The 24,069-nt window shown below is 36.3% G+C and overlaps 1 protein-coding gene across 6 annotated transcripts in view; it reads right to left on the reverse strand.

Moving 5' to 3' along the window:
• Positions 1 to 24,069, reverse strand: part of LOC145723448 (uncharacterized) — a 1,060,322-nt gene that overhangs the window by 981,259 nt on the left and 54,994 nt on the right. For 3 of the 6 annotated variants that reach the window (XR_014148506.1, XR_014148504.1, XR_014148505.1), the window contains 3 exons: positions 23,903 to 23,947; positions 21,140 to 21,227; positions 12,544 to 19,431 (listed from right to left, as the gene is read on the reverse strand). The gene's annotated coding sequence lies outside the window, so the exon portion shown is untranslated. Of the gene's footprint in view, positions 1 to 12,543; positions 19,432 to 21,139; positions 21,228 to 23,902; positions 23,948 to 24,069 lie in introns of those variants that run through there. The other 3 variants (XR_014148507.1, XR_014148508.1, XM_081830597.1) reach the window with 2 other exon arrangements.

A 24,069-nucleotide genomic window follows, 5' to 3' on the forward strand; every position in this document is an offset into this window, starting at 1 on the left:
GAGTTGCCCTGCCCCCTGTGGCAGAGGATGGGCTCAGTGGGAATCAGTTTTTGGGGCTTTTGTTCTCTGGTGGCTTTCCCTGGTGGCTTTCCGCGTCTCTTCCGTGAGTCAGAGCAGAAGAGACCGTTTCCAACCCTCTGCCTCAGAGCAGATAGACCACAGTATGTTCTTCAGTGAGCTCTCCAGGCCACACTGTCTCCGTTTCTGTCTGTGCTGCTATAAACTGCAGTGTCCTGGGTTGTGCACCCCTCCGCAGCGCCCCCAGTCCTGCTTCCAGGGGCAGAGGCACGTCTCTGCCCTTTGTGCTTCTAAAACCGCCAGCCACTCCCAGTTCACCCGCGCAACCCCGTCGCTCCAGGTTTCTGCCCGGGGGCTGCCCTAAAGTCCTTTCCCCGCCGCTACCGGTCTGCGAGTCTGTGCCCCGTCCCCAGCACGCGAGGCTGTCACTCACCGGCAGTGTAGGATCCCCACAGCCAGGCACCCTCCTGCTGCCGTTTATCCTCCGATATCTGCCACGGAAACACGGCTCCCCGCTTCATACCTTGAAACCAACCGCTTGTGATTTGTAGAGATCCAGATCTTCTTACATCTCAGGCTGGTTTCATGGGTGCTCAGAGTGGTCTGGTAGATATCCAGCTCAATTCCGGGGACCAGTTGAAATGGGGTCCCCTACTCCTCCGCCAACTTTCCTCTCCCCAGATGTTTCCAATTAGGTGCAGTGAGTAGGTGTACAATGCAGCAAAAGATGACCCTGCCAGATCTCAAGGAGCTCCCAGCCAGCAAGATGGGGCACTCTGCTCCAGAAGCTAAATAAAATTTTTTTAAAAATTAAGGAAAAACAACACATAAAAGAGAAGCACTAAATAACAGAAGAAATAAGAACACATGAACTTAGTAAGAATAAATATTAGAGGGAACATAAATTTTAAAGAAATTTAATTAATAATTTTAGTGAAGTAAGAAAAGACACACTATCCATGAAACAAGATCAGGCTATGAAAAAGAACGAGCTAAGATCTGACAAATGAAAAATATGATTGTCAAATAAAAACTCAATAGATGGGCTGCAGATAATAGCTATACTTGTAGTGAGCATATCATAATGCAGAGCTGTTAAATCACTGATGTTGTACACTTGAAACTAATGTAACATTGTGTGTCAACTATACTTCAACAAAAAACAACAACAAATAATAGATGGGCTGGGAAAAAAATGAACACAGCTAAAAATTAATAATTCCCAAACTGTACCCCAAAAGGAACAAAAAGATGAAATGTATAAAAAAATTTAAATCAGATACTAGTATCTAATGTTAAATTTCCTGATTTTAATTGATTGTAATATGATTATAAATGAGAATATCTTTGCTCTTAGGAAATTCACACTAAAGTGTTTAGGGATAATAGAGAAGCAACTCTGTGATTTATTCTCAAATGCTTTCCAAAAATATATATATACACATAAAGAGAGAGAAATGATGAAGCAAATGTGGCAAGAGATTAACGGTTTCTAAATCGAGTACACAAGTTCCTTGTACTGTTCTTACAATGTTCCTATCAATTTGAAATTATTTCCAAATAAATTATATAAAAACTGTAAACTACATGGAGAATAAATCCAGAAGATCCAGCCTCATCTATCAAAGCTCCATAAGAAATGACCAGAAAGAAAGGAACAGAGAAAAGAACCAAAAAAATAATGGAAGATACACTCTTGTAGCTGAAAAAAGACCCTGACCTTAAAACTGAAGGACCAAAGAAGATGAATGAAAAAGGTCTCATACCTGGACACATTTTTATATAATTTTAAACCACCAAGGATAAAGTCAAAAAGGTAAAAGGTTTGACAGGAAAGATGGGGCGGGGTGGGGGAGGTTGTTATTTACTGAAAAAAAGAAATCAGACTAGTATCACATGTCACGCCAACTCTAGATTCAAGAAGATACTGGAAAAATATCTTCGAAGTTCTAGTGAAAATTAATTTGAACCTGAAAATTTTTTTCAGTCAAAATATTATTCAAATATGAAGGCAAAATAAATTTATTTTCAGAGATAACATAAAGAAATGTTATCTCCTATAAGCCCTCTACAAACAATATGTGGTATATCAAAACATCATATTGTACATTTTAAATATACATAACTTTTATTTGTCCTCAGTAAAGCTGGGGTAAGAGTCAATATGTGAATGCCAGAAAAACAAACAAAAACAATCTAAGAAAGGGTAAAAAGAAAAAAAACCCAGACACACAATGATGAGCAATGAAATCAATAAAACATTAGCTAAATAAATTTTACTATTAAAATAATAATGATCTGGAACTATTATCTCAGATGATCTCAGCATGGGAAGGAGATACCAGGAGGAGGAGGTAGAATGAAGCAGAATATTGAGGTCCCTGCCTTGTTCAGAAAGGACTTACTTACTGGTTTATTTTAGATATTGATAAAAAAAAATGTTTAAATGTATGCCATAAAAAGTAAAGGTTAATAACCCCTAGAGTCCAAAGGAATAGAACGTATAATTTCCTAACCATAAGAAGGGGAAAACAGAACACAAATATTTTGATCAAAACAAGAGCAGAAAATTGGGAAGATGAAAAAAATCATAATTTGGAAGTATATAAAACATACATTACAAAGTAACATTGCAAGAATAATCCCAAACATATCAACAATGATAATAAATGGCAAGTTAGGTACTCTATTACTCTATTAAAAGTAGAAAATCATACTGCATTATTAAACCCAGCTATAAGCTGTCTATCCCAGATATATCCCAAACCAAATGACTCAGAATAAAAATAAGTAGATATTAAATGTTTTTAAAAAATAAAGTACACCCCATATGAATTCACTCATATGTGAAATTTAAGAAACAAAACAGATGAACATATGGAAAGGGAAATAAAAACAGAGAAATAAAAACAAACCACTCTTTTTTTAATTCTTTATTTAAATCCAATTTAGTTAACATATACTATATTATTAGTTTCAGGGGTAGAATTTAGTGATTCATCAGTTGCATATAACAGTGCTCATTACATCAAGTACCCTCCTTATTGCCCATCACCCAATTACCCCTTCACCCCACCCACCTCCCCTCCAGCAACCCTCAGTTTGTTTCCTAGAGTTCAGCATCTCTTATGGTTTGCCTTCCTATTTTCATCTTACTTTATTTTTCCTTCCCATCCCCTATGTTCATCTATTTTGTTTCTTAAATTCCACATATGAGTGAAATCATATGGTATTTGTCTTCTCTGATTGACTTATTTCACTTATCATAATACTCTCAAGTTCAATCTATGTCATTGCAAATGGCAAAGATTTCATTCTTTTTGATGGCTGAGTAATATTCCATTGTGTGTGTGTGTGTGTGTGTGTGTGTGTGTGTGTGTGTGTGTATATATATATATATATATATACACCACCTCTTCTTTACCCACTCATCTGGTGATGGGCATCTGGGCTCTTTCCATATTTTGGCTATTGCAGATATTGCTGTTATAAACATTGGGGTGCATGTACCCCTTTGAATCACTATGTTTGTATACTTTGGATAAATACCTAGTAGTGCAATTTCTGGGTCATAGGGTAGCTCTATTTTTAGCTTTTTGAGACTCTTAACGATAGAGGACAGAGTTGATGGAGGATGTGGGTGCAGGATGGGCTAGATGGGTGATAGGGATTAAGGAGAGCACTTGTTATAAGTATTGGGTGTTATATATAAGTGATGAACCACTGAATTCTACTCCTGAAACCAATATTGCACTGTATGTTAACTAACTAGAATTTAAATAAAAATTTGAAGAAAAAAAAAGTAAAGTACACCCAAAACTAATTTGTCAATTATACCTCAATTTAAAAATTAAAAATTTGGGGCACCTGGGTGGCTCAGTCGTTAAGCATCTCCCTTTGGCTCAGGTCAGGTCATGATCCCAGGGTCCTGGGATCGAGTGCCACATCAGGCTCCCTGCTCTGCTGGAAGCCTGCTTCTCCCTCTCCCACTCCCCCTGCTTGTGTTCCCTCTCTCGCTGTGTCTCTCTCTGTCAAATAAATAAAATCTTTTTAAAAAAATAAAAATTTTAAATTTAAACAATTCAAAATAAAAAGAGTAATCAGACATATTATAATTAAAGTTCAAAATATCAAGTGAATATGTATACATATAATTAGGATGTTTCATATGATAAAGCATATAGTCAAGATATATCATGAAATTAGGTATAGTCTTAAAATATATAAAGTCTGATAGAAATGCAAAAATAAATCTATAATCACAATAGACTATAACATTCTTCTCTCAATTCATGACAAATAAAGTACACAAAAATACTAGAGATATAGAAATTTTTAATAAAACAACTTTGATTTGAACAAACAAGGCCTGATCAAATTGATATGCAGAAAAGGACTATAGCATGATCTGCTTACTAAGTCATGCTGACCAGAATTTTAACAATGATCTTAGAATTCATATAATTCTACTTCAAATATATTTCTGGCATTGAGGGCTGTTCCAAATCAATCACTCATATCACTGTTGGACAAATATTATAAAGCTCCATATTGTGAGGTCTTGGTGATAGCACCTCCTGAAAGTTAACAAGCACATAAGGAAAGAGGAAAGGCTTGGGTTTGAAGGAATGTTATAAAACAGCAACAGATGGTAAAGCCATCTTTGACACAGAAAATTGGAAAACCAATCCATTTAAAGTAGGAAGTATAACACATACCCTGTATTTATTACTAAGTTTAAAATGTTAAACTATAAAATGGTATGACCTTTTAAAGTCGTGGGCTCATTGAAAACTCTGACATTTGTAAGCACAGCATCTGTTACAAGCCATTCACTTCTTTCCCTTACTATTGCACACACAAATAACTGTATTACTTTGCTCAGCAAATTTGATTTAACCCAAAGTTGAATGAGTTAAAGTGATACTAATCCATGTTGCAAAATAATTTCTAAAGAAAAAAGCCTGATTTGACAAGTAAAATCCTTGTAAGAGGAAAAAAAAAAAACTAAAACTAAGACCAGACTTGTCAAAATTGCTCATTTCTTTTCTTTGGCCACAATTCACCTTCCAAAATTGTTCTTTACACAATTATTAGGGTGTCTGAGTCCTACCCAAACATCTCTTAAGAGAAAAACAGAGTTGATGGTGACTCTAAAAGATATCACACAAAGTTATCAATTTATTCTACCAAATATTGTCCCCAAGATCATAAAAGAACCTTGTGTGTCTACAGGCCAACACTATAAATGTTAAAACATTTGAGTGAGGTAAGAGTAGACAAATTTTAGATTGAAAGGAAGACTCTCAAGCATTGACAAGTAATAACATAAACCTACATATACCTCAGGATGTGTTTACAGTAATGGATATAGCACATCTTTGATAACCATTTACAAAGATTTGTTTTAATTATGCAACATAGGGGTGCCTGGGTGGCTCAGTCAGTTAAGCATCTGCCTTCGGCCCAGGTCATGATCCCAGGGTCCTGGGATCAAGCCCCGCATTGGGCTCCCTGCTCAGGGGAGAGCGTGCTTCTCCCTCTCCCTCTAATCCTTCTCCCCACTTGTGCTCTCTCTGTCTCAACTAAATAAAATCTTTAAAAACAAAACAAAACAAAAACTATGCAACATAATATAAGCGGTTACTTTATTCATTTCCTGGGACTCCTATACCACAAATTGAGTGGCTTAAACAGAAATTTGTGGTCTCAAAGTCTGGAGGCTAGAAGTCTAGTTCAAGGTGTCCGTGGGGTTGTTTCCATCTGAAGGCTGTGAGGAACAATCTGTTCCATACCTGTCACCTAATTTTTAGTGATTTCCTGGAAATCTTTGCTGTCCCTTGGTTTGTAACATACCACCCCAATATCTACCTTTATGTTCACATGATATCCCTCCCTGTGTGTTTATCTCTATGTCCAAATTTCCCCTTTTTATAAGGACACCAGTCATATTGGATTAAAGTCTACCCTAACGACATCATTTTAACTTAATTACCTCTGTAAGGACCCTATCTCCAATAAGATCACAGTCAGAGGTACTTGGGGTTAGGGCTCCAATGTATCTTTTTTTGGAAATGACACAATTTAACCCATAACGTTACCTTAGGTAAGTAGTAAATACACCTTTATTAGCATAATCACACAATGACCTTGGCAATGAGAAACAGAAGCAATAAATAACTATTCATAATTTACTAATTCCAAAAGACCATACCCTATAATCTGAACTCTTCCCTGCTTTCAATGCATCCATAGATGAATTCCAATACAAACACCCTATTTCCACTAGTCTCAAATGCAGGTATCCTACTTGTAGTAAGTCTGGAGGAAAGACCCTACTCTTCCCTTGGCCTCCTCATTACATATACACATGTATGCATCCACACACACATATGCACAGAAAGCCTATTTGGTAGCCTATTATCTGAACACAAATAATGTCTTTTTAAAAAATTTAAGTATCAAAAAATATGGTATTTGTACTGTGTAGGCAAATAGTTAATTGGAATTTAAGGAACCCAAAGATGAGCCTGTCTTCCCCTAAAATAAATTGATACAGCAAAAGTGCAGGTCAGGATAAAGTAAACATGAAAATAAATGAATTTCTAAACATGTTATTTAATAGTATAATAGAATAAGAGATCATTATTAATAGACAATAGATCCTATATTCTAAATAATTATTTTGCTTTAAAATATTATTTCTAGGAATATGGTGAACTATAAGGCTACTGGCTCTCCCTTCATAGAAACACTGACTTAAAAATATATGTACCAGAATACCTATGTAAGAACTCTAGAGGTAAAAAAGCTACAGCATCCAAGCTACTGGAAAACTAAGAAGAGATTCCAGTGAAAGGAGTAGGAAAAATTATACCATTTGGCACACCTGTCCATGTCCCTTGCCCCATGCAGCATAGTACAGAGCATCCAGGAGGAAACTCCATACCAGAGCTCCTTCCTCAGCATGGAAATATGAAGTAGACTCCACATTCAAAATTCTGCCTTGTATAAAGGCTTCTGTCATGGTGTCTGTCTTAGTTGACTCTGAGTGCTGACAAGACCAGACCAGAGTTCAGAAGCTGCTGAAAACATTCAACCTATAGTTCCACAGGCACATGCCAGGAAGAGCAAGAGATCAGAAAAAGTTTCAAAGGTCAGAACTTCTAACCCGGCTGATTGGCAAAGGTATTGCCCTGTACAAAGCCAGTACACAAAGACTGAGAGAGGTGATTGTTTTTTCAAATGTCCAAATCCAATAAGAAATTACAAGGCATACAAAGAAACAGAGAATCATAGCCCAGTCAAAGGTACAAAAGAATATACCAGAAACCAATCCTAAAGAAATGCAGATCAAGAGCTGCCTGACAAAGAATTTAAAATATCAAAATAGATGTTCAGTTAACTAAAAAAGAACACAGACAACTAAATGAAATCAAGAAAATAGGGGCGCCTGGGTGGCTCAGTCATTAAGCGTCTGCCTTTGGCTCAGGTCATGGTCCCAGGGTCCTGGGATCGAGCCTCACATCGGGCTCCCTGCTCGGCGAGAAGCCTGCTTCTCCCTCTCCTACTCTCCCTGCTTGTGTTCCCTCTCTTGCTGGGTCTCTCTCTGTCAAATAAATAAAATCGTCAAAAAAAAAAAAAAGAAATCAAGAAAATAATGCATGAACAAAACAAGAACATAAACAAAGAAACAGAAACTATAAAAAAAAAGAACCAAACACAAATTCTAGAGCTGGAAAATACAATAACTAAACTGAAAATTTCATTAGTGTACTTGAACAGCATACTTGATCAGGTGAAAAAAATCAAAGAATTTAGACAAGCCATTTCAAATCATCAATTCCAAGAAACAAAAAGAAAAGAGAATGAAAAAAGAAAAAAGTGAAGAGAGCCTAACAAACTGATAGAACACTAACAAGCAGATAAGCATATATATTATAGAAATCTTTGGAGGAGAAAAAAGAAAGAGGCAAATAGCTTATTTGAAAATATAATGGGCCAAACTTCCCAAATCTGAGGAAAGAAATGGACACACAAATTTTAAAATCTCAAAAAACTCTAACTAGAATAAATCCAAAAAGAACCACACAAAGACTTATTATAACCAAACTGTCTAAAGTAAAAGACCAAAAGATAATCTTGGAAGCTGCAAAAGAAGGTACAAGAGACAATCTTGGAAGCTGCTCACTCTCTCATTCTCTCTGTCAAATAAATAAAAATAATCTTAAAAAAAAATAAGGAGAGATATTAACTAAACTTATTGTGATGATCATTTCACAATGTATACAAATATTGGATCACAATGCTGTACACCTGAAACTAATACAATATTATATGGCAAATAGATTTCAATTTTATTTTTTAAAAGATTTTATTTATTTGAGAGACAGCACTAGCAGTGGGGAGGGGCAGAAGGAGAGGGAGAAGCAGACTCCCCACTAAGCAGGGAGCCCAATGTGGGGCTCAATCCCAGGAGACTGGGATCATGACCTGATGCCAAGGCAGATGCTTAACCTAATGAGCCACCTAGGTGCCCCTCAAATACATCTCAATTTTAAAGAAAGAAGATATTAAGATGTTCCTAAACAAAAGCTGAGGGAATTCATTACCAATAAACCTGTTTGACAAGAAATGCTAAAGGGAGTTATTCAAGTTGAAACATATGGACAATAGACAGTAACACAAAGCCATATGAAAAAAACAAGATTCTCCAGTAAAGGTAAATATATGGACTAAGACAGTAGCCTGACCTATTGTAATTTTGGACCATAGAGTTTAAAGGACAAAAACATTTTTTTTAAACCATAAGCCTATGTCAATGAGTATATATTATATAAAGATGTGATTTGTGACAATAACAAAAAAGGGGGGTGGAACAGTAAAGGCTATTTGTATGTAATTGAAGTTGTTATCAGTTTAAAATAGAAGCTATAACTTTAAGATTTTTTATATAATTGGAATGGTGATCACAAAGAAAATACCTTTAAAATATACACCAGAGGAAATGAGAAAGGAATCAAAACACATCATTACCAAAGTCAGTGAAAGACAGGAAAGAAGAGGAAAAAAATGTACAAGATATACAAAAAACCGGGACGCTTAGTTGGCTACTTAGTTGACTTGGTTAAGCATCTGACTCTTGATTTCTGCTCAGGTTATGATCTCAGTGTCCTGAGATCAAGCCTGCTTAATAATCTCTCTTTCCAAGGCGCCTGGGTGGCTCACTTGGTTAAGCGACTATCTCAGATCACGATCCCGGAGTTCCGTCATCAAGCCCTGCATCGGGCTCCCTGCTCAGCGAGGAGTCTGCTTTTCCCTCTGCCCTTCTCCCCGCTCATCCTCTCTCTCTTCTCTCTCAAATAAATAAATAAAATCTTTAAAAAATAACAATAATAATCTCTCTTTCCCTTTCCTTCTCCGCTTTCCTCTCTTCTCCCCCAAATAAACTAAAAAGATACACAGAAAACATTAACAAAATTAGCAATAGTAAATCTTTCCTTATCAGTAATTAATGTAAATGGATTAAATTCCTATCAAATGACATAAATTGGCTGAATGGATTTTTTTAAAAGATTCAATTATATACTGATTACAAGAGACTCTTTATTTTTTTATTTAAATTCAATTAACCAACATAATTAGTTCAATATAATGTACTATATGTAGAGTTCAAGAATTCATCAGTTGCATATAACACCCAGTGCTCATCACATCATGTGCCCTCCTTAATGAGCATCACCCAGTTACCCCATCCTTCCACCCACCTCCCCTCCAGCAACCCTCAATTTGTTTCCTATAGTTAAGAATCTCTCATTGTCTCCCTCTCTGATAACTGCCCATTCAGTTTTCCCTCCCTTCCTCTATGATCTTCTGCACTGTTTCTTATATTCCACATATGAGTGAAACCATATAATTGTCTTTCTCTGATTGGCTTATTTCACTCAGCATAATACCCTCCAGTTCCATTCATGTCAATGTAAATGGTAGTATTCATCCTTTCTGATGGTTGAGTAATATTCCATTGTATATATATATACCACATCTTCTTTATCCATTCATCTGTGAATGGACATCTTGGCTCTTTCCATAGTTTGGCTATTGTGGACATTGCTGCTATAAACATCAGGATGCATGTGCCACTTTGGATCATTACATTTTTAACAAGAGACTCATTTTAGATACACGGACATTCATAAGCTGAAAGTGAAAGGATTAAAAAAAATCCATGCAAATGGCAACCAAAAGAAAGCAGGAGTGCCTATACTAACATCAGACAAAACAGACTTTAAATCAAAGCTGTTAACAAGAGACCAAGAATGACATTATACAAAAGTTGACCAAGAAGATATAACAATTCTAAATATTTATGCACCAAACCTCAGAGCTCCTAAATGTATAAAGCAAAGACAGACTGAAGGGAGAATACAAAGCAATACCCCACTTTCAATAATGTATAGAACCACCAGACAGAAAATCAATAAGGAAACATTGGACTTATAATACATGTTATAACAGATGAATCTAGGATACATAAAGAACATTCCATCCAACAGCAGCAGAATACATATTCTCAAGTGAACAGAGATCCTTCTCCAGGATAGACCATAGTAGGCCACAAAACAAGTCTTAACAAATTCAAGAAGATTGTAATCATACAAGTATCTTTTTCAATCATAATGAAATTAAACTAGAAATCAATAGCACAAGGAAAACTGGAAAATCCACATATATGGAAATTAACACATTCTTAAGCAACCAGTGGGTCAAAGAAGAAATCACAAGGGAAATTAGAAAATACCTTTACACAAATGAAAAGCAAAACTTATAAGATGCAGTGAATGCAGTGCTAAAGTCTATAGATGTAAATGTATGCATTAAAAAAAGAAATATCTAGGGTGCCTGGGTGGCTCAGTTGGTTAAGCGACTGCCTTCGGTTCAGGTCATGATCCTGGAGTCCCTGGATCGAGTCCCGCATCGGGCTCCCTGCTTGGCAGGGAGTCTGCTTTGACCTCTGACCCTATCCCCTCTCATGTGTTCTCTCTCTCTCATTCTCTCTCTCTCAAATAAATAAATAAAATCTTTAAAAAAAAAAAAAAGAAATATCTCAAATCAACAACCTAGTTTAAACACCTCAAGAAATTAGAAAAAGAAGAACAAACTAAACCCAAAATAAGCAGAAGGAAGAATAAAATAAAGTTTGGAGCAGACATAAACAAAATAAAAGAATAGAAAAACAAAGGACAAAATCAACAAAAGAGCTGGTTTTAAAAATAATTAACAAATTGACAGATTATTAGCTAGATTAATAAAAGAGAAGACTCAAATAACTAAAATCATAAGCAAAAGAGGAACATTAACACAGATGCCATGGAAACAGAAAGGATTATAAGAGAATACTATGAAAAATTGTACTCTAAGAAACTGAATAACCTAGACCAAATTAATGAATTCCTAGAAACACAACCCACCAAAACTGAATCATGAAGAAACAGAAAATGTGAACAGACAAGTAATGAGTAAAGAGATCAAATTGGTAATCAAGAAGTCCAAAAAGTCAAAGACCAGATGACTTTACTGGCGGATTCTACCAAACATTTAAGAATTAACACCATTTTGGGTGCCTGGGTGGCTCAGTCGTTAAGTGTCTGCCTTCAGCTCAGGTCATGATCCCAGGGTCCTGGGATTGAGCCCCATGTTGGGCTCCCTGCTCAGTGGAGAGCCTGCTTCTCCCTCTCTCTCTGCCTGCTGCTCTGCCTACTTGTGCTCTCTCTCTGTCAAATAAATAAATAAAATCTTTAAAAAAAAAAAGAATTAACCATTTTTATTCAACATGGTACTGGAAGTCCTGACCAGAACAATTAGGCAAGAAAAAGAAATACAAGAAGTAAAACTCTCACGTGCATTTGCAGATGACATGATTATTATATATAGAAAACCCTAAAGATTCCACCAAAAAGCTGGTAAAACTAACAAATGAATTCAGTAAAGTTTTGGATACAAAATTAATTAACAAAAGTCTGCTGCATTCCTATACACTAGTAATGAATTATCAGAATGAAAAATTTAGGGGTGTCCGGGTGGCTCAGTCATTAAGCATCTGCCTTCGGCTCAGGTCATGGTCACAGGGTCCTGGGATCGAGCCCTGCATCGGGCTCCCTGATCAGTGGGAAGCCTGCTTCTCCCTCCCCCTCTCCCCCTGCTTATGTTCCCTCTCTCTCTGTGTCTCTGTCAAATAAATAAAATCTTTAAAAAAAAATGAAAAATTTAGAAAACAATCCCATTTATGATTACATCAAAAAGAATAAAATATCTAGAAATAAATATAACCAAGGAGATAAAAAACCTCTACACTGAAAATGGTAAGACATTAAGAAAAAAAACTGAAGACACAAATAGATGAAAAAGCATTCTGTGCTCATGAATTGGAAAATTAATATTTTAAAATGTACATACAATCCAAAGCAATCTATAGATTCAATGCAATTCCTATCAAAATTCCAATGGCATTTTTCACGGAACTAGAACAAACAATCCTAAAATTTGTGTAGAACCATAAGAGACCCCAAATAGCCAAAGCAATCTTGAGAAAGAAGAACAATGTTGGAGGCATTATACTCACTGATTTCAAACTACATTACAAAGCGATAATGTTATGATATTGGCCCAAAAACAGACACATAGATCAACAGAATAGAAAAGAGAGCCCAGAAATAAACCCATGCATATATGGTCAACCAATTTATGACAAAAACCAAGAAAACACAAGAGGAAAGGAAAAGTGTCTTTAATAAAGTGGTGCTGGAAAACCGGACAGCCACATGCAAAAGAATAAAACTGGATCACTGTCTTATACCATACACAAAAATTAACTCAAAACAGATTAAAGACTTCAGTGTAAGACCTGAAATCATAAAGCTCCTAGAAGAAAACATATGCAGTTGGTAAGCTCCTTGACATTGGTCTTGGCAATGATTTTTTTGGATTTGACACCCAACAGTTCAGTGTTCCTGGAACATGTGTGGATAGGAGTGGTTGGTGAGAAAGAAAACTGCAGAAGATATATCACTGAGGAACTTATGATCCTACGTTTGGGTTTTAATCCACAATTGAAAGAGAACTGCAGAAGGGTTTTAAGCAAGAGAGTTTTGCATTTTAGGACAATAATTCTGGTGGCAATAGGAAAGGTGAATTGAGATGGAAGACGTCAAGAATGGAAACTGTTGTCTCCAAAATAGATGGTGCAAGTCTGAACTTGGGCAGTGGGAAAGCAGTGAATGGGATGGTTTCCAGAGATATATATGAGACAAGAGTTGATGGCTGTGGAATATGAGACAGAAAGGAAAAATAAGGATGAACTTCAGGTTTCTCTAAAGGAAAAAGAAAAAAAAATTGGCTCAAAAGGAAAAAGGCACAAAAGTGAGAGAAACCTGCTAAAGAAGGAATCAATTCTCTTGCCCCATCCCCAAAAGAACTTTTTCTTTTCCCTAATATCATTGAAACAAATTTCAACACAGACACTTTAAATTTAATTATAAAGCTGAAAAACCTAGAACATTATAATCTAATCATATATACCTTTACTAAGTTTTTACTGACTTTTAAATAAGCAGTTAGATAAAACTACTAAGTCTTCCACATCTAGGCTTATATGTGCCTAAAGGAATCATACAGACTTCACTTTTCTTGAGCAATGAGGAAAGGTTTCCACTTTTAAAGGGAAAGGAAAATCTATTTTGAGAATATTTTCTTTCCTCAAGGAGCAGTCAAGCACATAATTATTTTTTAAGTGATGATAGAAAAGCCAGTCACATTATCTTCATGGTAACCATCTCTCAGGCTTACAACACAACCACATCCCAACTGGATGTTCACAATCTCTGAAAGGATGCTGCCCTCTTCAGCATCTACCGTCCTTCTAAAGAAACTTATGCAAAGGACCTGAGTGGCCAAGTGATGGGAAGAACAAACACAGCTGTTCAAATTATAGCAAAGTAATCCACTTTTATGTAATTGAGGCAAGAGAATTTTCCTATTGAAGTATCAAGATAATTATCAAATCTCAGCTTTAATTGTCCCAGTGAAGAACTGGTCTGAAAAAACAAGCTCTTAGAAATTCAGAAAGCAGTTTCCTATACATTTTGTAACTTGAAGAGGGGTACTTTGCAATCCAAGTAGCACTTTCTACAACAGAGTAGAAGAACATTAGGAGGAATAATACAACAATGAACAAGGAAGGCATGGTTTCTGGTCAGAAAGCAATCAGGAATAAACAGAGTATGTCCCATTCTTCATTTAATTGGATATAGAAAAGAACATAGACAAGACTTACTACATAGACACAAGTAAAGAGAAATAATATTATAATAATATTCTGAACACTGGATCTGAAATTAATTGGACAAGGTGGAGAAACTTTGCAGGCAAGTGGAAACACTGTGAAATCCTCTCCCATCTCCCTTTACGACTTGGATTACGACCATTTTAAAGCAGACAGGTCTAAATTCCCAGATTTAGAGGTGCTTTTTTGATCTAGCTTAGTGAATAAGGACATTGCTTTTCTTAGTCTAGCTTAATGTTTGATGACATCCCTGCTTTCCCCCAACATCCCTTTTCAGTTTAGCCTTTCACAGCCCTGAAAAGGACCTAGATGCCCTTCAGGCTTGCAAATTCTAAACACCATGTGATCCTCAGAACTTTTTTCCACTGCCCGGCATCCAGGCATCCTTGCCAACAATTCTGCCATCTCCTTTGGGAAACTCGCTCTTTCACGGGGTACAGTCTTGGTGGAACTGTAATCAATGCATCCTACTCTCAACCTTTGATGAAATTCAAAGAAGTCCCTGAAGAGTCCCTCTGAGAGGTGAGATTCTTCTTCTACCTACCACCCCATGGTCTGGGGGTGCAGCCTTTCAGATTCCCTATCCTAGTTCTTCAATCTCCCATACATTTACTTTAGTTATAGCACCATGTTTCTGAGCTGGGTTCTCCACACTTTCCATCAATCCTGGGGACTGAGATCCTTCCCAAACAAAAAAAGCTCTTTTGCTTAAGGTGACTAAAATTGGTTTATTCTACTTGCAACTCAAACACAGTGACAGGTTCATAACATTGGAAATACTGTTTATCATTTTTAAACTTTTCTATTCAATCTAAACTAAACCCAGAACACAATTTGGGTTATAGAAGAGACTCAATGGTAATAACCTGGAATGCATAGAAGGTAGTGTTGCAAGACATTACCACACTTCCAAAGATCTCTCTATAAAATACATCTTCCCTAACAGCAAATATTCAAGCAGATTGAAGAGGATCAGAAAACCCAATGATAGTGGGGCTTCCCAATTAGATGAAACTGTTGTTTATCTTCCCAGCATTAAATTATACCTAAGTCTCTCGACATCTGATGAACTTAAATTATCCTTTAGCCTCCTAGGCAGAGTTTCTACACTTAATTTCCCTTAGCCTTTTCCTGGCAGCTTTTACTTGTCTTCCCTAAGCATCTCAGGGGATGGTTTCAACAGGCAGGGCAGAGCATCCCTGAGAAACCCAGCCAAGTTTTATCAACTGGCAAGAGCATATACCCTTTTTCAATTAACTCACATCCCTTATAGATTAATAATAATTCACTCTGAGCAGGTGTACTGTGTTTTTATTACACAATATTTCCATCACTGTGCAGCTGCACATCCTTAGATGCCCCAGACTAGAGCCAGGTTTCTCCTACCAGCAGGCTTCACTATGCTCACTCTAGGTGAAAGTCAGAAATCAGGAGGAAAAAAAGAGTACAATTGTTAATATCCTTCTTCCACATTAATAGGAATCAAAATTCTAACTAAAATTTAAAAGAATAAGAAATAGCAGTGAAACAAACAAAATAAACCATTTGAAGAACTAAAGTCATTACAACATTTAAATAATGAGAGGGGAAATGAAGAAGAGAAAAAGTAAATAAATTATATCTTTTCATTGGAAGTTAAAATTTGTATTAGTGTTCTATTTCTGCATGACAACTTCTTACAAATTTATCAGTTTAAAACAACACAAATTTATTATCTCACAATTTTCTGTGGATCAGGAGTCTGGGCACAGGTTAGCTGGATCCTCTGCTCTGGATCTCATCAGGCTGAAACCAAGGTGTCAGCCAGGGCTGCAATCACATCTGAGGCTTGGAGCCCTTTTCCAAACTTTCTAACAGTTGACAAAATTCATCATCTTGCAGTTTGACTGAAGTCCCCGATTTCTTGCTTCTGTCAGCCAGCGTTCGCTTTCCACAGCTAGGTCCTAGCCAGATGGCCCTCTTCTCTCAAAATATGACCGCTTTCTTCTTCAAGTCTGGTAGGAGAATTTTTTTTTGAAAGTCCTGGTCCCTTTTTAAAATGCTCATCTGAATAGGTCACCCAGGATAATCTTTACATTAACTAAAAGTCAACTGACTAATAACCTAATCATTAGAGTAACAGCCCATAATATTCACAGGCATAACCAACTCTCAAGGGAAAAGGACTATACAAGGCATGCAAACCATGGAGAGAATCTTTGGAGCCATGTTAGAATTCTGCCAAGCACAACAGTCACGATCTAAAGTAGGTAAATCAAAATACAGAGGAACAAGCATACTTATATTTAGACATTTTACAACTAAAAAAAAACAGAGTTAAACATAGGCTGCTTTTGAGAAATGGGGATCTGGGCAGGAAGAAAAACTGTTGCTTTTTATCAAATGCTTTTATGTAAAGCATATTTGATTTTTTGAACCCTATACATACATTATCCCAATAAAAGCAAAGGAAAAGGAAAAGGGAAGTTCATTAACAAATTATATGGTTTATTTTTACTTTGTGTGTCATCTAAAGCTGTGAACATCCCTAACTTCTTGACATAACTCTTTCTTGTTTTTCCTAAATTTCATACCTATTGTTTCTTTTCATTTTATTTTATATTACACAAGAAATAATGCTATTGTTGAAAATTAGAAACCACAGATGGGGCAGTGGAAAAATCCCACCTTCACAGACTCATTTTCCTCTACTCCTCTTAGGTGTTCAAGTTACTCTGAATTGACTCTAGACTTATTTTCTTAATCCTCCTTTTACTCTCCTTGGATGACTTCATCCATTCCTATGGCTTCAAGTATCTTCTCTGTGCTGATGGTTCTCAAATATATACTTAGAGCCTTGACCTCCCTACCTCCCTCTTGAGTTCCACACACACAATTTTTAATTTTCCTAGATGTCTCCAACTACTTAATGCACTAACATCTCAAATCTATTAAGTCCAAAATTTATTATTTGCTACCGCTAAGCCTTCTCCTCATATTTCCTCTATCAGTTGATAGTGTAACCATTCACTCAGTCTTTCAAACTATAAATTTGTCATCTGTCACACTTGCCTATTCCTCACCATTCATGGTCACCAGTCCTCTTGACTATATATCAGACTTGTTCCACATGTGACACTGTCTCACCATCACCACTGCCACCCCTTGGCCAACCCTCATTTTTCTTATTTCCATCTACCAATCTCCCACCTTCTGATCTATCCTCTATGCCCCCAGGCTCATTTTCCTAAAATGGTTTTCCTAAAACTACTTGCTGATTGGAAACTTTCCTTCTCCCTAATTTCCTTCAAAATAAAGCCCAACCCAAATTTCATCCTCATCTTCATTAGCTCCTCATCTCTCCCCTGATGCTCCTTCACACCACTCTCCCATGCAAACACAATCTATCTTCTAGCCATACTGAATTTCTCACCATTGATAAATATACCATGTTCCTTTATAATTACTTAGTTCTACACATGTAATCTTCTCTGCCTAAAATGTTCTAGCCTTGTATCCATCAACTCTTGGTCCTCCTTTGTCCTCCTCCCTCTCACCTTCTTGCACACTTCTTCCTATAGCAAACTTCTCACCATTTTATGAATACATTTACTCTTTGACAATCCTGTGTCTTTTCACTATTTTTCCTACTATGGGGTGCATTTATAAAACTCCTACTCATTTTTCAAGACCCAGCTCAAATTCTGCCACCTCTAGCAGAGTTTTCCTCATCTCCTCATAGAAAAACTTATTCCCTTAACTCACAACATACAACTTTAATATGATTACTGTGTTTTTCATTATTATCTCATTTATTATCTTCCTCATTCAATGAAGATCATCTTCAGAACAGATAACCTCTATTATTTCTAGCTATATCATTAGTACCAAATACAATTCCTAGCACATACATCACTTTATAAAACAAAATTAATTTGTACATATATGGCCAGTTGATTTATGAAAAAGGAGACAATATGGTGCATATCCATCTGAAAAAGTGAATCTTGTCCTTACCTCACACCATATGCAAAAATTGATTCCACAAGAATTATAAAGCTAAATGTGATTTAAAAATAAAGTTTCCAAGATAAATTTGGAATACATCTCTTTTTTTAAGATTTTATTTTTAAGAAATCCCCACACCCAATGTGGGGCTTGAACTCACAACCCTGAGATCAAGAGTGGCATGCTCTACTGACTGAGCAAGGCAGGAGCCCCTGAATTACATCTTTATGACCTCAGAGCAAGCAAAGATTTCTTAAACAGGATACGGAATGTGTTAATCATAAAAGAAATGATTGTTAAATTGAACTACATAAAAATTAAGACCTTCCGGGGGCACCTGGGTGGCTCCCAGTCGGTCAAGGGGCTGCCTTCGGCCCAGGTCATGATTCCAGGGTCCTGGGATCGAGACTCACATTGGGCTCCCTGCCGAGCAGGGAGCCTGCTTCTCCCTCTCCCTCTACCTGCCGCTCCCCCTGCTTGTACTCTCTCTAATAAAAAATAAAAAATCTTTAAAAAAAAATTAAGACCTTCCACTCATCAAAAGACACAACTAAGAAAATGAAAAGACAAGTCACAGAGTGGAAAAGATATTGGCAACACATCCACCTAACAAAGAATTTGCACAATTACAAATCAATTTCTCATAAAAAGAAAACAGACAACCAATAGGAAAAAATATGAGCAAATGATTCACATAAGAAAAGCCTATATAGATATGAAGAGGTATTCAATTTCATTAGTCATCAGAGAAATGCAAATCAAACTCACAAATGAGATATCAACCTGTAAATGTTACCTTATAAGGAAAAAAGGTCATTGCAGATATGATGAAGTTAAGGAGCTTGAGATGGAAAGATCATCCTAGATTATTCAGGTGGACCCTAAATGCCATTACATGTATCCTTAAAAGAGGGAAACTTGAGGGGTGCGTGGGTGGCTCAGTCGTTAAGTGTCTGCCTTCGGCTCGGGTCATGATTCCGGGGTCCTGGGATCTGGCCCTGTGTGGGGGTGCCTGCTCAGCCGGAGGCCTGCTTCTCCCTCTCTCACTCCCCTTGCTTGTGTTCCTTCTCTTGCTGTGTCTCTCTCTGTCAAATAAATAAATAAAATCTTAAAAAAAAAAAAAGAGGGAGACTTGACTACACACAGAAAAGAAGGATATAAAGACAGAGCAGAGAGAGATTTGAAGATGCTGACCCTGAAGATTAGAGTGATGTGGCTGCAAGCCAGAGAATCCTGACAGCCAACAGAAGCTCGAAGAGGCAAAGAATGTATTCTCTCCTAGAACTTCCAGAGGGAGTGTGTCGCCCTGCCAACACCTTAATTTCAGCCCAGTGATAAATATTTTGGACTTCAGGCCTCCAGAGTTGTAAGAAAATAAACTTCTGATGTTTCCAGCCACCAAGTTTGTGGTAATTTATTACAACAGCTGTAAGAAAATAATACAGGTACTAAATATCAACCCCATCTCAATTTAGCAAAACAAACACTGAAAATTGTGAAATAGCTCTAGAAATAATACCCTTTTTTCAAATTTGTCCAGTAAGTGTATCTTCCCAATTTCCCAATTGATTGTGGCATCTTACATAACATAGAGATATTCACAGCAAGTGGCAAGATATGACAAATATGGAATATAATGATACATGGTACATCACAAGGATCTTAAAACATATGTTGCAATGTTTCTAGTCCCAAAGTATCTTTTGTCTGTTAAGGGCTGGGCTTTAATACTACTTAAAACTTCAAATGGTGTTAAATATGAAATGTAGCTTGTAGCTCAAAAAACAAACTGAGGGTTCTAGAGGGGAGGGGAGTGGGGAGATGGGTTAGCCTGGTGATGGGTATTAAAGAGGGCACGTATTGAATGGAGCACTGGGTGTTACACGCAAACAATGAATCATGGAACACTACATCAAAACTAATGATGTAATGTATGGTGATTAACATAACAATAAAATTTAAAAAATTCAAAGAGTATAAAGGGCACTTATTTAATTGATTAAGGATTATTTAAAATGCAAGTATACAGGAACACACTGAGATTTCAGAAGGTTCTCAAATAAAACTTAAGTGCCTTACAGTAATTCATTAATCCACCTATCTTCATATGAATGCTTCCGCTAATTATAGCATATTGTATTCTCAATGAATATATCCCAATTCACCCAAAAGATTAATGTTTTATTCAATGCATACTTATCAAGTATGAATATATACAAAGCAATGTGCTACTTGCTGATGTTGGGAGGTAGAGGAGTAAGCCACAGCTAACAAAAACTTTTCAGTGCTGATTTCGACTGTATAGAAGAACTATAAGCAATAAAATAAACCCACAGGAAAATAAAAAATACAGGTAACTATATTTATTACAAGATTGTTTTTCTAAGTGCTATATGAGTTTTAGGTAAAAAGGTTAGAGTTTAGAAAAAGGAGAAATTTCTATACAGCTAGGGTGGGCAGAGGGAGAAGGCAATGAAAATGGTTCACAGAAAAGGTAGCCCTTGAATGATCAATCATGTCAAGATGAACAGTCCCAGTGGTGAGAACAGCATACACAAGTACAGAGGTGACAAAGTGCCATGTGTCCAAATTACTGTACAGAGATCACTTTGCCTAGGACATAACTTTGCAGAAAAAAAAAGATAGATAGGAAACAAACAGTAAAAGCCTTAAATGCCAGCTAAGGTGGCTGAATTTTGTCTATTAGCCAGGAAAACCCACAAGAAGTTCTAAAGCAAAAGAATGATAAGGAAGAGAAGATGGGGGGGAAATGATTCATGTTCTGGCACTTACACTAATCTCAGGCAAAATTACTTGTCCTCCTGGAGCTGTCTTTGTTGCTATAAATGGAGATAACTGAAATAGTGACCTTGTAGGATTGCTGTGAAAGTCAAAAGTAAATAAGGAATGTCACAATCCTGTATAAACTTTAAACAGGTAAATAAAAGGTATAAAATACAAAATTCATGCTTACATTGATAATCCAAGTAGAGTTAGTAAGGGCCTGAGAATCCGTTCGGAATCTAGGGACCAGGCATATCTTAGAGCCTGCCAAAATTATTCAAACTATCCAATCCTAAACTTGCTCCGCTGCTTGCTCTGTCTTTCCCATTTCTTCCCACAAAAACAATAATGGCTCTAGCCCATGCTTTCCCTTCACACTTTCTGCATCCTGACAGTAGCCCCACTGCCACCATCCTTCCGCATATGGCCCTGCATAGCACTGAATGCCTCTTCCTCTTGCAAACTGTAACAAACTATTTTTCAGTGACAACCTTCTCTCATCTATTGGCCTCACTACATTTGAATTTAAAAATTCTGGGTATATTTATAAACAGCCATGGAAGTTTTATGAGAAAAATATTCAGGGAAGGGGGTTAGGGAATGCTGGGTGGTCAGAATGGTCAGGAAAAGTCTTTCTGATAAGGAGATATCTGCTCAGAAGCCTGAACAGGCCTGAAGATATCAGAGTAAGCACATTGCAGGTAGAAGAAACAAGTGCAAAGGAGCAGGGAACAAAATAAGGAAGTCAGAATGATGGAATATTATGAGGAAGGAGGAAAGAATATCACACATGTAAATGGGGGGGGGAAGCAGATTCTGTAGGGCTTGGTCAACATTAGTAAGGATTTTGTTTTTTTACTTTGAGTAAGAGAGGAAATTACTAAGGGTCTTCAGAGAAGAGTGATATGATGTGATCATGTTTAAAAGCACCACTCTGGCTGCAGTGTGGAGAATATATGAGCAAAGGAGGAAGAGGGGTATCCATTAGGATGCTTTTGCAGTAATCCAGACAAAAGGTGGTGGTGACTTGTACCAAAGACTCCAAGTTGACTCCAGGTAAGGGAACTGGTGGTTGAAGCAAAGGACTGAAGGAAGGATTTTCACTCTGGATTTTTTTTTTAATATAAACTATGTGAATACTGTGCCTATACAAAAAAAGTTAATTAAAGTTTGTGTAAATTCCATATATACTCCATGACACTGGTTTTCCATTTTTTCAGCTTCAGATCTTCAAAAAAGTTGTCATGATTAGGGCATAAGCTTTCATAGACATGTGAAAAGTTCTATTAATCAAAAGAATACCCTATCATGGCAGTTAACTGGGGTTTTACTTAATATACTCAGATTAATTTTTAGAGTACTAAATAAATAGCTTTTGTTATGTCCTCCAACATACAAAAATAGTTTGATACTTGGAAATATTTGTGATAAAACTTTCACTATAGTCATTTTAATAATTGAAAATGTATATAATTGAATGCTTTACAATTTGCAATAATCTTCTTCCCCAAAGTATACTATTTTCCCTTGTCTATAATGCCTATCTAAAAAGAGCATTCATATAATTCAATATTTCAAGATTTTCAAGCATATAATTTAGCTCAATATTAGTATGTTATTGATATTCTATAATCAAAATAAACTTATACATGAATTTCCATAATTATACAATTATTTCAATTGCCACTTGATATAAACATTATTCAAATCCTAAATGTTGGTATAAATATTGGAAACACAGGAACTCTGAAAAATTTTTAAACCTTGACACTATACCATTAAAAGAGTTTTTACATGTCACTATCTTTGTTATCTTAAACTTAAATTACTTCCACCAGCATGTTTTGAAGAATCTTACTCATTTTTGCGGATTCCCTAAGTGAAGTAAATATAGCTATTAATTTAGAAATACAAGCAATCTACAAATACAAAGTATTATAATCCAGATAAATCAAGATAAATGTCTAAATTCAGAAAAGATTTGTCACAATTTTAAGCCTTGAAAGCTTATTTGTTATCAATTGTTTAGAATGATTCACAGCTATTTGTTATAAGGTGAACTTCAATCGGCAATGACAAATGCACAACTATTTAAAACCTCAAGTTGCCAAATTAATTATCTCATAATGAATGGCAGGTGATATCAACTGTAAATATGTGTCACAAGAATCATGTATGATTTTATTTTATTTTTTTTATTTTTTATTTTTTAAGATTTTTTATTTATTTGTGAGAGAGAGAATGAGAGACAGAGAGCATGAGAGGGAGGAGGGTCAGAGGGAGAAGCAGACTCCCTGCTGAGCAGGGAGCCCGATGAGGGACTCGATCCCAGGACTCCTGGATCATGACCTGAGCCGAAGGCAGTCGCTTAACCAAAACTGAGCCACCCAGGCGCCCAATCATGTATGATTTTAATAGAGATGCTTGAAAAAAAAAAAAAAACCTGAACAGTAGGTATTTACATACTAATACAGCACAAGTTTGTGGCAACTATATAGGACCCAGAAAATAATATCTAAATATCCACAAGTGCATTTACAATATAAATGTATGAACATTAACTTCTTCAAATAACTGCTTATATTACTCTAAAAAGCAGTATTTGAACTTTTTGGTCTCAGCATCCCTTTGCCCTCTTAAAGATTATGGAAGATCCCATAAACAAAAGAGCTTTTGTTTGTATCAATCAATTATTACCATGTTAGAAATTAAAACTTAGGAAATATTGAAGTATGTATCAATTTACTTATTTAAAAATCATAATAAACTCACCATATGTTAACATTAGAGCAACTATGCCATCACACCATGTAACATCTGGAAAAGGGGAAAGAAGAGTCTTAGTATTATTATGGAAAGAGTTTTAACCTTGCCCGCTCCCTGAAGACAAGAACTACTTTGAAACTGCGGCTTCCGGGGCGCCTGGGTGGCTCAGTCGT

The sequence above is a fragment of the Leptonychotes weddellii genome, chromosome 9 (genome assembly GCF_054177405.1).
Source record: "Leptonychotes weddellii isolate Sample4059 chromosome 9, ASM5417740v2, whole genome shotgun sequence".
Taxonomy (NCBI): domain Eukaryota; kingdom Metazoa; phylum Chordata; class Mammalia; order Carnivora; family Phocidae; genus Leptonychotes; species Leptonychotes weddellii.